We start from the raw sequence: 13,276 nt of genomic DNA, 5'->3' as shown, positions 1-13,276 counted from the left end.
TTTGGGTCCACCCCCGAGTCTCGTCCGTGACAGAACGATCTAGCCAAGAACATGGACCCAGCCGACTCTGAAGCCATTCGCCGTGCGCTGCAAGTGCAGGGCAAACGCCTGGGTGAGCAAGAGGCTGCTCTCCAGGGTATGACTCACCAGATCCAGGAGCTCGACACCCAGCTGCAACCATGGCTAGCCTCCCAAGCTTGCGCGGCCGCTCCTGTGCCTCCCCGTGCCACCATCACTCCGCTCTCTCGACCAGAGCGGTTCTCAGGCGACTCCAGTAACGTCAAGCCCTTCCTGGCGCAGTGCGATCTCCACTTTGAGCTGCAAGCTTCCGCTTTTCCCACGGACCGCTCCCGGATCGCCTTCGTCATTTCCCACATGACAGGGAGGGCGGAGGCATGGGCCACCGCCGAGTGGAGCCGTAACTCGGAGACCTGCCGCTCATGGGCGAGCTTCGTCTGCGCGCTCACCCAGGTGTTCCAGTATGCGGCTCCGGAACGCCAGGCGGCGTCGTCACTCATGACAATTCGCCAGGGGCGTCGCCGCGTGTCCGACTACGCCATTGAGTTCCGGATTCGGGCTGCCGAGAGCCGCTGGAATGAGGAAGCCCTCCATGACGCGTTTTACGAGGGACTGTCCCCACAGATCCGTGGTCACCTCGTGGTCATGGATCTTCCGCCTTCGCTTAACTCCATCGCATTGGCCCTCAAGGTGGACCAGCGCCTCACCGTGCAGAGACAGATGGAGGGCCTGAGGGAGGAGGAGAGGGAGAGTCGCAGTCCGGTTGTTTCCGCTTCCCGGCCACCCGTGTTGTCAGCTCCACCGGAAGCCATGCAAGTGGAGGGGCTTGGCAGCTCAGCGGAGGAGCACTTACGTCGGCGACGAGAGGGACGCTGTTTTTACTGCGGGCGTTTGGGACACTTGATTGCCAGACTCGACCAGGGCATTCTGACATCAGGATCGCTACTCCGGTGAGTGTGCGGTACACCGCGACGGGGTCAGGGAGGTCCCTTCTTCACCTCACCTTGGGAACGGACTCCCGTTCATGCTCTGTGACGGCTTTCATAGATTCTGGGTCGGAAGCAAACCTGATAAATCCCCGCGTGGTCGAGGAGCTGGGGGCGGCAACCTTCCCCACGCAACGGTTTCGTCACGCCTATGCCGCCAACGGCAAGTTCCTTTGTCGGGTTACACATCGTACTCAGACGCTACGTATGAGCTTTCCGGACGCTCACTCGGAGCGAATTAGCTTTCATGTCTTCGACGCACGTAGTAGCGACATCATCTTGGGCAGTCCGTGGCTCAAAGAACATAATCCGCACATAGATTGGACCACGGGTCAGATCAAGATTTGGGGTGAGGACTGTCTCAGTCGTTGTTTCGCTGTCCGGAGAGACAGGGGTATTCAAGTCGCGCCGGTTCGGCTAACAGAACCTAATACCGCCCCGGACCTGACCGCGGTGCCTTCCTGCTACCATGACCTACGGGAGGTCTTCTCCGAATCTAAGGCAAAGTCTCTGCCGCCACATCGGTCATACGACTGCGCGATTGAACTCCTGCCAGGCACCTTTCCTACCACAGGGAAACTGTTCTCTTTAACAGGACCAGAGCATCAAGCCATGAGGGACTACATCGAGGACTCGCTGGCAGCCGGACTCATTCGCCCCTCATCTTCACCAGCCGGTGCGGGGTTTTTTTTTTTGTCAAGAAGGACTCCACGCTGCGACCCTGCATCGACTGAACGACATCACAGTCAAGAACAGGTACCCTTTGCCGCTTATCTCTACAGCATTCGAACTCCTCCAGGGAGCCCGGATCTTCACCAAGCTCGACTTGCGCAGCGCTTACCATCTGGTGCGGATTCGGGAAGGGGATGAGTGGAAGACGGCGTTCAACACCCCCACAGGGCACTATGAGTATCTTGTGATGCCCTTTGGACTGACAAACGCTCCGGCCGTCTTTCAGAACTTCATTAACGACGTGCTTTGGGAGTTCCTGGACAGGTCTGTCTTTGTTTACCTGGATGACATTCTCATCTTTTCAGCAGACCTAGCCTCTCACATTCAACAAGTCCGAGAGGTGCTCCGGCGTCTGCAGCAGCACCAATTATACGTGAATATGGATAAGTGTGAGTTCCATTAGGCATCCGTGTCCTTCCTGGGCTTCGTCCTGGCGGAGGGAGAGATACGGATAGATCCCAGGAAGGTCGACGCGGTGCTGCGGTGGCCTACCCCCACCAACAGGAGGGACGTGCAGAGGTTCTTGGGATTTGCCAATTTCTATAGGAAATTCATAAGGAACTTCAGTTCCGTGGCCGCTCCTCTGCATTCGCTCACTTCGCCAAATACCACCTTCGACTGGTCCGGGACCTGCCAGGAGGCCTTCGGCAGGCTCAAGGCAAGTTTCACTACTGCGCCTGTTCTCATTATTACGGATCCCGATAACCAGTTTGTGGTGGAGGTGGATGCATCGAATTCAGGAATCGGAGCAGTCTTGTCGCAGAGGAGTCCCAGGGATGGTAGGATTCACCCGTGCGCGTTCCTGTCTAGAAAGTTGACCCCGGCAGAGAGGAACTACGACGTGGGAGATAAGGAACTGCTGGCGGTCAAGAGCGCATTGGAGGAGTGGCGGCACTGGCTGGAGGGCTCGCAAGTACCGTTCGTTGTCTTCACGGACCATAAGAACCTTGAATACCTGAAGTCCGCGAAGAGGTTGAACGCCCGTCAGGCCAGGTGGGCTCTATTTTTCACCCGCTTCCACTTTAAGGTGTTTTACCGCCCAGGCTCCAAAAACGGCAAGCCGGATGGACTCTCGCGGATCCACGAGGGAGGGCGCACTGATTCAGACGCCGCTACTATCCTGCCAGCGGGGTGCTTCGTGTCCGGGTTCACCTGGTCGATCGAGTCGCGGGTGAAGGAGGCCCTGGAAGAGACACCGCCACCCGCGGATTGTCCGTCGGGCCGTCTTTTCGTCATCCCATCTCTGCGGGGAGACGTCGTCAACTGGGCCCATACCAACAAGACGGTCTGCCACCCGGGTATGGCGAAGACACGGTCAGTGGTCGAACAAAGGTTCTGGTGGCCTAACCTCAGCAAGGATGTAAGGGAGTTCGTCAACGCCTGCCCGGTGTGTGCTGCCAATAAAACTTCCCGCCTACGGCCCGTTGGTGAGTTGCAACCCCTGTCCATCCCCTTCTGTCCGTGGTCACACATCGCGATGGACTTCGTTACCGGCCTGCCGCCTTCACAAGGGAACACAGTGGTGCTGTCCATAGTGGACCGTTTCTCCAAGATGGTCCACTTCGTGCCGCTCCCGAAGATCCCGTCGGCCAAGCAGACAGCCCAGTTGGTATTAGACGAGGTCGTCCGTTACCACGGTCTACCCCAGGACATCGTTTCGGACAGGGGTCCGCAATTCAGCGCCCGTTTCTGGAAGGAGTTCTGCAACCTCATCGGCGCTTCAGCAAGTCGGATATCCCTCCGCTTCAACAGGTTTGGCTCCACTCCATGTCGTGCATGGCTACCCTCCGTCCCTGTTTCCTCCACTGGTCACAGACTCCGCAGTTCCGTCAGCCCTGGCCGTGGTGCGACGCTGCAAACGGACCTGGGAAGCAGCTCGGAGGACACTGCTGCGCATGAGCAGCGCCTACAAGGCCGCAGCAGACCGCAAGAGGAGGGCCGCACCAGAGCTCAGAGTGGGACAGCGAGTGTGGCTCTCTACCAAAGATCTCCCGCTGCGGACGGAATCCCGCAAACTTGCTCCCAGGTTCGTTGGCCCGTTCCCTGTTTCCATGGTTATTAACCCGGTCGCCGTCTCGTTGAAACTGCCCAGGTCGATGAGGGTGCACCCTACGTTCCACGTCAGCAGACTTCGCCCGAATCGCACGTCGTCGCTGGCTCCTCCGCTTAAGTCACCCCCGCCCCCCCGCATGGTCGACGGTGGGTTGGTGTACACCGTGCGCCGGTTGCTGTCTTCCCGCCGCAGAGGGAGGGGGGTCCAGTACCTGGTGGACTGGGAGGGATATGGCCCGGAAGAGCGCTCTTGGATCCGCTCCCTCATCAGGGACTTTCACGCGGCTCACCCTGATCCGCCTGGGCCGTCCAGAGCCGGCCGTTGAGGGGGGGGGGTACTATCATGATCCTGGATTCCAGCCAGGGCTGGGCGTGGCCGTCTAATCGGAAGGGTCACACCTGCGCCTCATGACCTCCGATTAGACCCAGTACATATAGGACCCGGATAAATGCAGAGGGTTGCGTCAGGAAGGGCATCTGGTGTAAAACTGTGCCAAACATATATGAGCTTCATCATGCGAATTCTCCAACATTTAGTTCGTGGCTCGGGCTTCCTACACCCGCACCGGGAAATGTTAATCTACAAGGCATAGGTAGAAATTCAGATCATGTAGTTTGAAGACAAAAAAGAGGAGGAAAGCAACTTAGTCAGGAAAAAGAGGAAGGGGAAGGCACAAAACCTACAGCTGTATGTAGCGACTTTGAACGTTGGGACTATGACAGGAAAAGGTTAGGAGTTAGTTGACATGATGATTAGGAGAATGGTTGATATATTGTGCAGCCAAGAGAGCAAGTGGAATGGGAGTCAGGCTTGACGTTTAGGTGCAGTGTTTAAATTATTTTATCATGGAGTTGATTAGAAGAGGAGGTACGCACGGGAAAGGAGAGGAATGAAGATTAGCCGAAGTAAAACTGAATATATGTGCGTGAATGAGAGGGGCGGAGGAGGAAGAGTGAAGCTCCAGGGAGAAGAAATAGCGAAGGTGGACGACTTCAAATACTTGGGGTCAACACTACAGAGCAATGCAGACTGTAGCAAGGAAGTGAAGAAATGGGTCCAAGCGGGGCGGAACAGTTGGCAGAAGGTGTCTGGTGTTCTATGTGACAGAAGAGTATCCGCCAAAATGAAGGGCAAAATTTATAAAACAGTGGTGAGGCCGGCCATGGCGTACGGATTAGAGACGGTGGCCCTGAAGAAACAACAGGAAGCAGAACTTGAGGGAGCAGAAATGAAGATGCTGAGGTTCTCGCTTGGAGTGAGTAGAATGGATACGATTAGAAATGAGCTCATTAGAGGGACAGCCAAAGTTGGATGTTTTGGAGACCAGGTGAGAGAGCGAGCAGATTTTGATGTTTTGGACATGTTCAGAGGCGAGAGAGTGAGTATGTTGGGAGAAGGGTGCTTAGGATGGAGCTGCCAGGCAAAAGAGCGAGAGGAAGACCAAAGAAAAGGTTGATTGGATGTTGTGAGGGAAGACTGGAAGGCATTTTGGGTTAGAGAGGGAGATGTATGAGATGGGCTTAAAAAGAGAAAGATGACACGTTGTGGCGACCCATCACTGGACAAGCCGAAAGAAAAAGATTTTGTTTTTGTGTCTCAACACAAAATCCTCTAGTGTTGTTTTGAGTTCTGTTTTTCACTTGAACTTACATTTCCAATGAAAGTCAGACCTGAACACTTGTGTCTTCTGAAAGCAAATGAAATGACTTTTTTTCTGAAATAGTTTCGTGTATTTTTTTTTTTTTTTTTTTTTGCAGTCAAACAACATGGTAGTTTCCAGTGCAGCAGTTCTCGTTTGCCCCGTCCTTCCTTCCTTGTTCCAATGTTTTTTTGCTTCCTTCCTCTTTCCCCATCATTTTAGCCTTGTCTTTCTTCCTCAATACATTCTTTGCTTACTTCCTTATTTCTTTTCTTCCTACCTTGTTTCCCAGTTTTTCCTCTCTTCATCTTTTCCCTTCCTTCCTCATTTTGTTGTGTGTTCCCTCCTGTTTTTCTTCCTTCCAACAACAGCTCCCTTACAAGAAAGCAACAAAACTACACCTGTTTCCACCCGGTCTCGAACCTGGGACCTTTCGCATGTTAGGCGAACGTGATAACCACTACACTATGTCCACTTTCACACCATTATAAAAACATGTGACTTTTGTTTACGTCACCATATTGCCAGTCAAACAAAGCATTGTTCAATGCTAAGTCCGTTGAGACGAAACAAAAATACGTCTTATAGCACGACACCCAGAGTTTGTCCGATACCGTTAAACATTTAGAAGGTGATAATAAATGAAGGTATATGGAAACATTAGAGACACTTGGCATAGAGTATCCATATATATTGCTGAAGTCGATGTTTTTGACAGTGAGACAGGTTATTCCACAGAATTGTCAATCTTGATCATCACTTGACGAAAACAAGTTCAAGAATTTGCCTGTCACAACCCAGAGACGAACTTGGCCTGTGCCAATGAAATCACCGCATCCTCACAAGTAGACGATCTGACTTGAGACAGTCCTGGATCGTTCAGCATTCTCACTGCAGCCAACAGCTTTATACGTCCAACTTTCGAGGCAGTTTCCACAAAGCTGTGATCGCGTCGTGGTTAGTTCTCTGCTTTGTTGCCACGCAATCCTTGTTCAATTCCGGGTCACAGCAGGTATAAAGCCCCTCAGTCGCCTTTTTCGATGCTGTTATCTGGCGGGTGTGGGACAGTGAAAATTGTATACATGGGTTTTCAGAAACTGCAGTTTTCAGAGGGGCTAGTGGCGCAATGGATAACGCGTCTGACTACGGATCAGAAGATTCTAGGTTCAACTCCTGGCTAGCTCGGTTGTTTATTTTGCATGTGGTTTCAAAGCCAGTTCAGAATGATGTTTTTGGTATGTTCACCTGAAATGTCTTCTTTGAAGGTTAGATCACAAATATATATATATTTTCTTGATACCTCAAGAACTCCTTTATCAACAGCATCTGCCATTTTAAAGTAATTACATAGCAGAGATGCATCAATTGAATCATGAAATATGTCTTTATGCAGCAAACGACCTCACACAGGTGCATCTGATTCAGGATAATACATGGAGTGGAGGGAGACTTTTCAGGCCGGCCTAACAGGTCTTTGAGATTCAGAATTCTAGCTGATAGACAGGTGTTCAAATACTTATTTGCCTGTATCACACAAATAAATCACATACACACGTTGAATTTTTTACAGTGGATTACAGTGTTAAAAAAATTCCATGCTAGAATTTTGAATTTATACTGTGATGGCAATGAATTACTTCCATAATTGTCTTTAGTTCATTTATTTTTGTAATTCTAAAGGGATTCATGCAACTATCAACTATAAGGACTAAAAAAATTAGCTTCACAGATTCATCCCTGCCGTGACCCGGATTCGAACTGGGGTTGCTGCGGCCACAACGCAGAGTACTCAGCACTATACGATCACGGCTGTTGAAAGCTGCCAAGGTTGTCGTTCTAAATCTGTCACCATGGCAACAAGGCTGAAACCCTGCAGGATGCTCAGCCAGCACCAGTGAAACTGAAAGATTTGATCTGCATTATCATAATCAAGTGAATCATCTCAACATTTTACTGCATTCCTAAAAATATTCATCAATATTTGATCCAGAATACCGTTCCAACCGCTTTTTGATAGTGATGAAAAGCAACTTTCATGTCACTCCCCACATCATCCTATTGTTTTATTTATATAAATAAACATTGAAACTCTAATTTATGAACAATTAGAGTCATGAGTATATTCTTCAATTAAATATTAACATTGCAATAACTGTCCTGTAACTGCAATAATGTTCATGACAAAATTTAAAAAGTATGGAAATTAAGACAAATACGTATGAATTGGGCGGCACGGTGGGTGCCGCTGTGAAATGTTGGCCTCACATTTCTGAGGACCAGGGTTCAATCCCAGCCTCGCCTGTTTGGCGTTTGCATGTTCTTCCCGTGCATGTGTAGGTTTTTCTTTCCTGGCACTCAAGTTTCCTCCCATATTCCCAAAACATGCAACATTAATTGGACACTCTAAATTGTCTCGAGGTGTGATTGTGACTGTGGCTGTTTGTCTCCATGTGCCCTGTGATTGGCTGGCACCCAGTTCAGGGTGTTCCCAGGCTCCTTTTCAGAGTATGAAGCTGCCTTGAGTGGAAATGTCTGCATATATTTTGTTGATGACTGGTGACGACCTTTCTTGCGTGAGGCTTGCAAGGATGGGATCCTTACCCTGCAGTGTTTGTGTCATTTTTAGGATGACATCCTGCTAATCCCATTCCATAAATTTGCTTGAAACAAAAAAGCACAGTAAATGTTGAGGCAACAACATTTCGGGGTATGAGCTGTTGTTCATGCGATGCAACAATATATGATACACTACCAAGTTATACAATGTGGTGTTTAGAAAGCTGATCTTAAGAAGGTGTTTTTTCCATTTAATTTCTTGAAAAGTTTTAATTTTGAAGGTGAGGGGGTTCTATCTGAGATCAATGATGTATAAAATGACCAATTACTGCCATTTCATAATATGGTACATTCCTTTTCCCAGACCAGCTATACCAATGCTTTTTCATGTTTGACTTTGTTGATCCAAAATGTCCTGATAATATAAATGTTCTTGAGCATGCATGCTTTTTGCCCAATGCTTTAGTGGTATAAATATCAATTAAGTGAATGATGGTTTGAAACAGATTGGAAGGAATCTGACATTTGGTGGTAAAATGTATTTGTGATTGTGAATAAAATGTACATCCAACAGTGAGGCTGGCTCCATTTGCTGATACGTCAAATTCATTTTCCCCATTAAAAAAAATTAAAATGTCTTTCATCCACTGGAATCCCCCAAAACAAAAAACTCTGGCAAAACAAAACAAGAAATGACCGAAGTGACAAGGCCAAAGTGAAAAATTTCAAATTTGGGCACTGTGGATGATCACAAGCAGACGGCCTCTTCACTCCACGATCAGATAGTGATGAGATTGGATCACTTTCTCCTCACTCTGATGATGTTATGATTAAAAAGTCCAAATGTGATGTCATACTGATAAAAATCAATGGAAATGTTCTGTGTGGGAAAACTTTAGCGAGTAAAAGCAAATGACTCATGAGAAAACACTGCTGAGAATCAATTTTCCTCCTCAGTTTGAAATTCTTCAAGTCATGGGCTCACAAACAAGTTTGCCAGTGAGAATCATAGTGGTCAAGAAGCTTTTATTAAATGTTAATTTTTGGGATCAAAAGTAGTAACATACCAATTGACAAAAATTGACAGAGCACCTAGATTTGAATGGCAATTTGGCGCCATGCAAATTGTTACGTCACGTGCACGAGCTCTATTCAAAAAGCCTCCAGTGGGCAAATGTTATAAATTCGTACTGGTCCCGAAATACACAAAGTTATGCATGCCTTGTTTCCCAATAATTTTGCGTCTATATGAAATGATTGATTGAACTAGACTGTAAAGAAGTCTTGACTTTTTGTGGTAAACAAAAAGGTGAAGCTGATGAAGCCCTGATCAGCTCATGGAATTTTGGGCAAAAGGTTTTTTCTGGGACTTGAAAACTGGACTTCTCAAGGTCACAAGTAATTGAAAAGCATACCACGTGAACAAGGCCCACAGAAATGAAAAAGATGATCACTTGTCATGCTGGCCACTGTTTGATAGTGGCAAAGGATTCTTGGCCGTTGACATTTCCAAAGAGAGCTTGTCGGGAATTTCAACCTCAGGACCTCTTTCAGTTCTGCTCTCCTTAAGAAGTGTTCCCCAAGAACAACAACCAACACAAAAGAGCGGATGACTTCATAAGTCATCACCAACAATGAAGCACATAACCACATAACTCAATGATCATTTGGATGACACCCTAAACAAAAATGGACCCTTTACTTACTACACAGGCTACCTTGAGAAAGACATCAAGGTGAGATTTTAGAGCACACTGAGCCACTACAGACTGCATAGCAGGGATCGCCCGGGTGTTGAAACCAGGACCTCTCACATCCAAAGCGAGAATCTTAACTCTAGACCAAAGAGCCACTTTGTCCCTTGGGGCACTCTCATCCCAAAAAGCTTTACAGCCTTGGAGGGCCGCGTCATTTCGTCTGTCACCCACCAAACACAGGTATGTAGAAGTACCTCAGCTAGCTTTCTTCGTGTTGTTGTTGTAATTTTAATTATTTTCTTGTTTAATGTGTGTTTTCTGGAAGGTTAAAATGTTTTGCGATTTGTTACGTTTTGCACTTTCAGGCGTCTGTTGTGCCGGACGCAAATTCGGCGTGTGAAACAATTTGCTGGTCCTACTAACAAACGACACATGAGCAACAATTTCAGTTCTGTAGAAGTGGTGTTGTGATATTCTTTTGATCCGCGTGAGGTCCCTGTTTGGAAACAAAACAGCTCGGCTTGCTTAGCGGGAAGAAGAGCCCGTCGAGAAGCAAAGGATAACATTAACTATCTCCCCGTCAGGGAATCGAACCCCGGTCTTGAAGTGTTATAGAGGGGGAGTGGCACTAAGGACAAACAATAACAGTCATATTATATGGACCTAGGCGATTTGATTTTCTGAGGAGTTGGTTTAGATGTTGAGATTATACATGCAGGAGTGGCCAGACTTTTTTTTTTCTTCCACAAGTTGCACTTTTTAAGCACTCTGTCGTTTTCGACCAGTGGTGGGGGGTTGTATGAACGTATAGACCATGGAACAACAAGAAATTGTCAAAGAAGAACTTTCATATGGGCTCGTCCGGGATTTGAACCTGGGATCTCTCGCACCCAAAGCAAGAATCATACCCCTAGACCAGCGGTCGGCAACCTTTGACACCGAAAGAGCCATTTGAACCCGGTTTCCACGGAAAAGAAAACACTGGGAGCCGCACATCTAAAATGAAAAAAAAAAAAAAACTTCTACTACTTTACCGCAGCATGTTTCTTATGAAATCCACGTGCTACAGAGAAAATTACATTTTATTCATTTAATGAACACATTTTGAACATTTTGAATTCTTGAAAAATAATAACAATGAATGTCTCTTTCAAATAAATTAAAAAGCTGAATTTAAATTGTCCATGTAGCAAACGAAACCAGAAAAATGCCATGACAATTAGGCATACTGGTAGGCCACTCTCGCCCGAGGTAAACGCAAATGAATCTGCCCAGGCATCATTGAATGTTCTATTTTCTTGAGATATTTTTCTTTTCTTACATTTCTCCATTGGCTTTGCCGGGCTTGAAAGTCGCTCAAAATAGACGGCGTTTCAGCGGGTATACCCGCTTCCGCAGTGTGACGTCTATTTTGAGCGACGAAAAAATAATATCAAATAATTTAATTAATATTTTAATATTTCAAGATCACAATAATCTTCAAATTTAGAACTAAAATAATATAAAAACTAACACAAATAAAACACACTTCAATTAAATACAAAAAAAAAATTTTTGTAATTTATTTTCCCAAGCCAATCAGAGCCGCATTATAAGGATGAAAGAGACGCATGAGGCTCCGGAGCCGCGGGTTGCCGACTGCTGCCCTAGACCAACGAGCCGCTAGATCCAGCACTTGATGTTTTTAGAATCATGGAATCAAACCAGGCGGTGGCAACCCATATTTCTTGAGCATTTTTTTAGCGCCATCCTCGTGGCTTGCTGGATCTTTTTCAAAAACGGATGAGATTGGAAAAAGATGGGGAGAGAAATAATTTTTGTTTTTGATATGGTTTTTGTGGAAGGACAAATATTACACAAAATTATTGTACTTCATTCCCTGCCTGACGGTGGCGGTTGAGGGCTGCAGGATGGGAAATGAGATGTGAGGTGGGGGCCCGAAGAGGTGAGGTTTGCAGCCAGACTCTGTCGAGTGCAAGAGGACCAAGAAAGAGAGAAAGAAAACATACAAACTCGGCATGTGGGTAGATGTTTGCCAAGTCTTTTCATTAATGATTTTTATTTTTTTATTTTTACACTAAATGCTCGACAATGTTTTTGATGATTTCAACTTTTCACATCGACCCAAATTAATGGGCCTGGACTAATGGTTTAGCTGGACTGCCACCATGGGGAAACCAACCAAGTAGGTTCAAGACCCCACCCAAACTCACTGCTGTTGTGTCCATGAGCAAGAACAGATACCCTGAACTGCTCCCCAGTTGCTCCAGTGTGTTCCACTAACAAGTGTGTGTGTTCATTGTGATGAGTAAAATGCAGACAACAAATGTTGTGTATATGCTTGCAGGTTCATGAAAATAAAGATGAGTCTTCTATTTCCTCATGAAGACCTGATGACTTGTGCCTCCTGGATGTGTTGGTGATGACTCTCTTTTCTCCAACCATTCATCTATCCATTTTCTTTGCCGCTTATCCTCACGAGGGTCACGGGGAGTGCTGGAGTCGATTCCAGCTGTCAACAGGCAGGAGGCAGGGTACACCCCGAACTGGTTGCCAGGCAATCACAGGGGATATTGAGACAAACAGCCACACTCACAATTACACCTTGGGCCAATTTAGAGTGGGATGCGGCAGAAAAAGCCACGCAAGCACGGGGAGAACATGCGAACTGAGTGGATGGATGTATGATTCTCCTGAGTTGCAGCCCTGATGGTGATCAAGGTCTACAAGATGCCCAGTGCAGTTGTTTCCATAGTGTAGTGGTTGTCACGTTTGCCTTACACGCAAAAGGTCCCCGGTTCGAGACCGGGTGGAAACAGGTAGTGTTTTGTTGCTTGCTTGTAAGAGAGCTGTTGTCAGAAGGAAGAAAAGAAGGAGGGAACACACAAAAAAATGAGGAAGGAAGGAAACAAGGTGGGAAGGAAGCAAAGAATGAATTGAGGAAGAAAAACAAGGATAAAATCATGTGAAAAAGGTAAGAAGGAAAAAACATTGGAACAAGGAAGGGAAGGAACAAAGAAAACAATGATTGGAGGAAGCAATGAATGAATGAAGGAGAAAAAGAAGGAAGTAAACAAGGCAGGAAGGAAGGAAGCAGAGGACAAATGAGAACTCCTGTACTGGAAACTACTATGTTGTTTGACTGCAAAAAAAAAATACGTGACACTTTTTCAGAAAAAAAATAATTTCATTCTCATTCAGAAGAAACAAGTTTTGAGGTCTGACTTTCCTTGGAAATTTAAGTTCAGGCGAAAAACAGAAATCAAAACAACACTCAAGAGGAATTAGTGTTGAGACACAAAAACAACAAAATCTTAGTGGCAATCAGCTGCCTGGACGCTCAGTTTGCTTTTCCGTTCCTTTTTCTCGGTTTCCTGGTCCTCATGCACTTGAGAGAGTCTGGCTGCAGACTTCACCTCTCAGTCCCCCCACCTCACCTCTGAAGTCCCATCCTCCCGACCCCCAACTGCCATCGTCAGGCAAAGTAGGATCATTTGAAAATTGTGTCCATTTCTGTTTCAGCGTTTAAGGAACTTAGTTGAATATTTTCTAGATAATCTTTAATTTCCAGTTTCAGAGTTAAAGCCATTCATGT

The 13,276-nt window shown here is 46.8% G+C and overlaps 3 non-coding genes across 3 annotated transcripts; 2 read left to right on the top strand and 1 right to left on the bottom strand.

The window, feature by feature from the left end:
- Positions 1 to 5,830: 5,830 nt before the first annotated feature.
- On the bottom strand, positions 5,831 to 5,900 carry trnav-aac (transfer RNA valine (anticodon AAC)). The gene has a single exon. It is a non-coding gene; the product is annotated as a tRNA-Val (tRNA).
- Positions 5,901 to 6,540: 640 nt separating this feature from the next.
- Positions 6,541 to 6,613, top strand: trnar-acg (transfer RNA arginine (anticodon ACG)). Its single transcript has one exon. It is a non-coding gene; the product is annotated as a tRNA-Arg (tRNA).
- Positions 6,614 to 12,426: 5,813 nt separating this feature from the next.
- trnav-uac (transfer RNA valine (anticodon UAC)) lies at positions 12,427 to 12,499 on the top strand. Its single transcript has one exon. It is a non-coding gene; the product is annotated as a tRNA-Val (tRNA).
- Positions 12,500 to 13,276: the final 777 nt, after the last annotated feature.

This window comes from Syngnathoides biaculeatus, chromosome 20 (genome assembly GCF_019802595.1).
Source record: "Syngnathoides biaculeatus isolate LvHL_M chromosome 20, ASM1980259v1, whole genome shotgun sequence".
Lineage (NCBI taxonomy): Eukaryota > Metazoa > Chordata > Actinopteri > Syngnathiformes > Syngnathidae > Syngnathoides > Syngnathoides biaculeatus.
The sequence above is the reverse complement of the archived record's forward strand: the minus strand, read 5'-3'. Positions and strand labels throughout refer to the sequence as shown.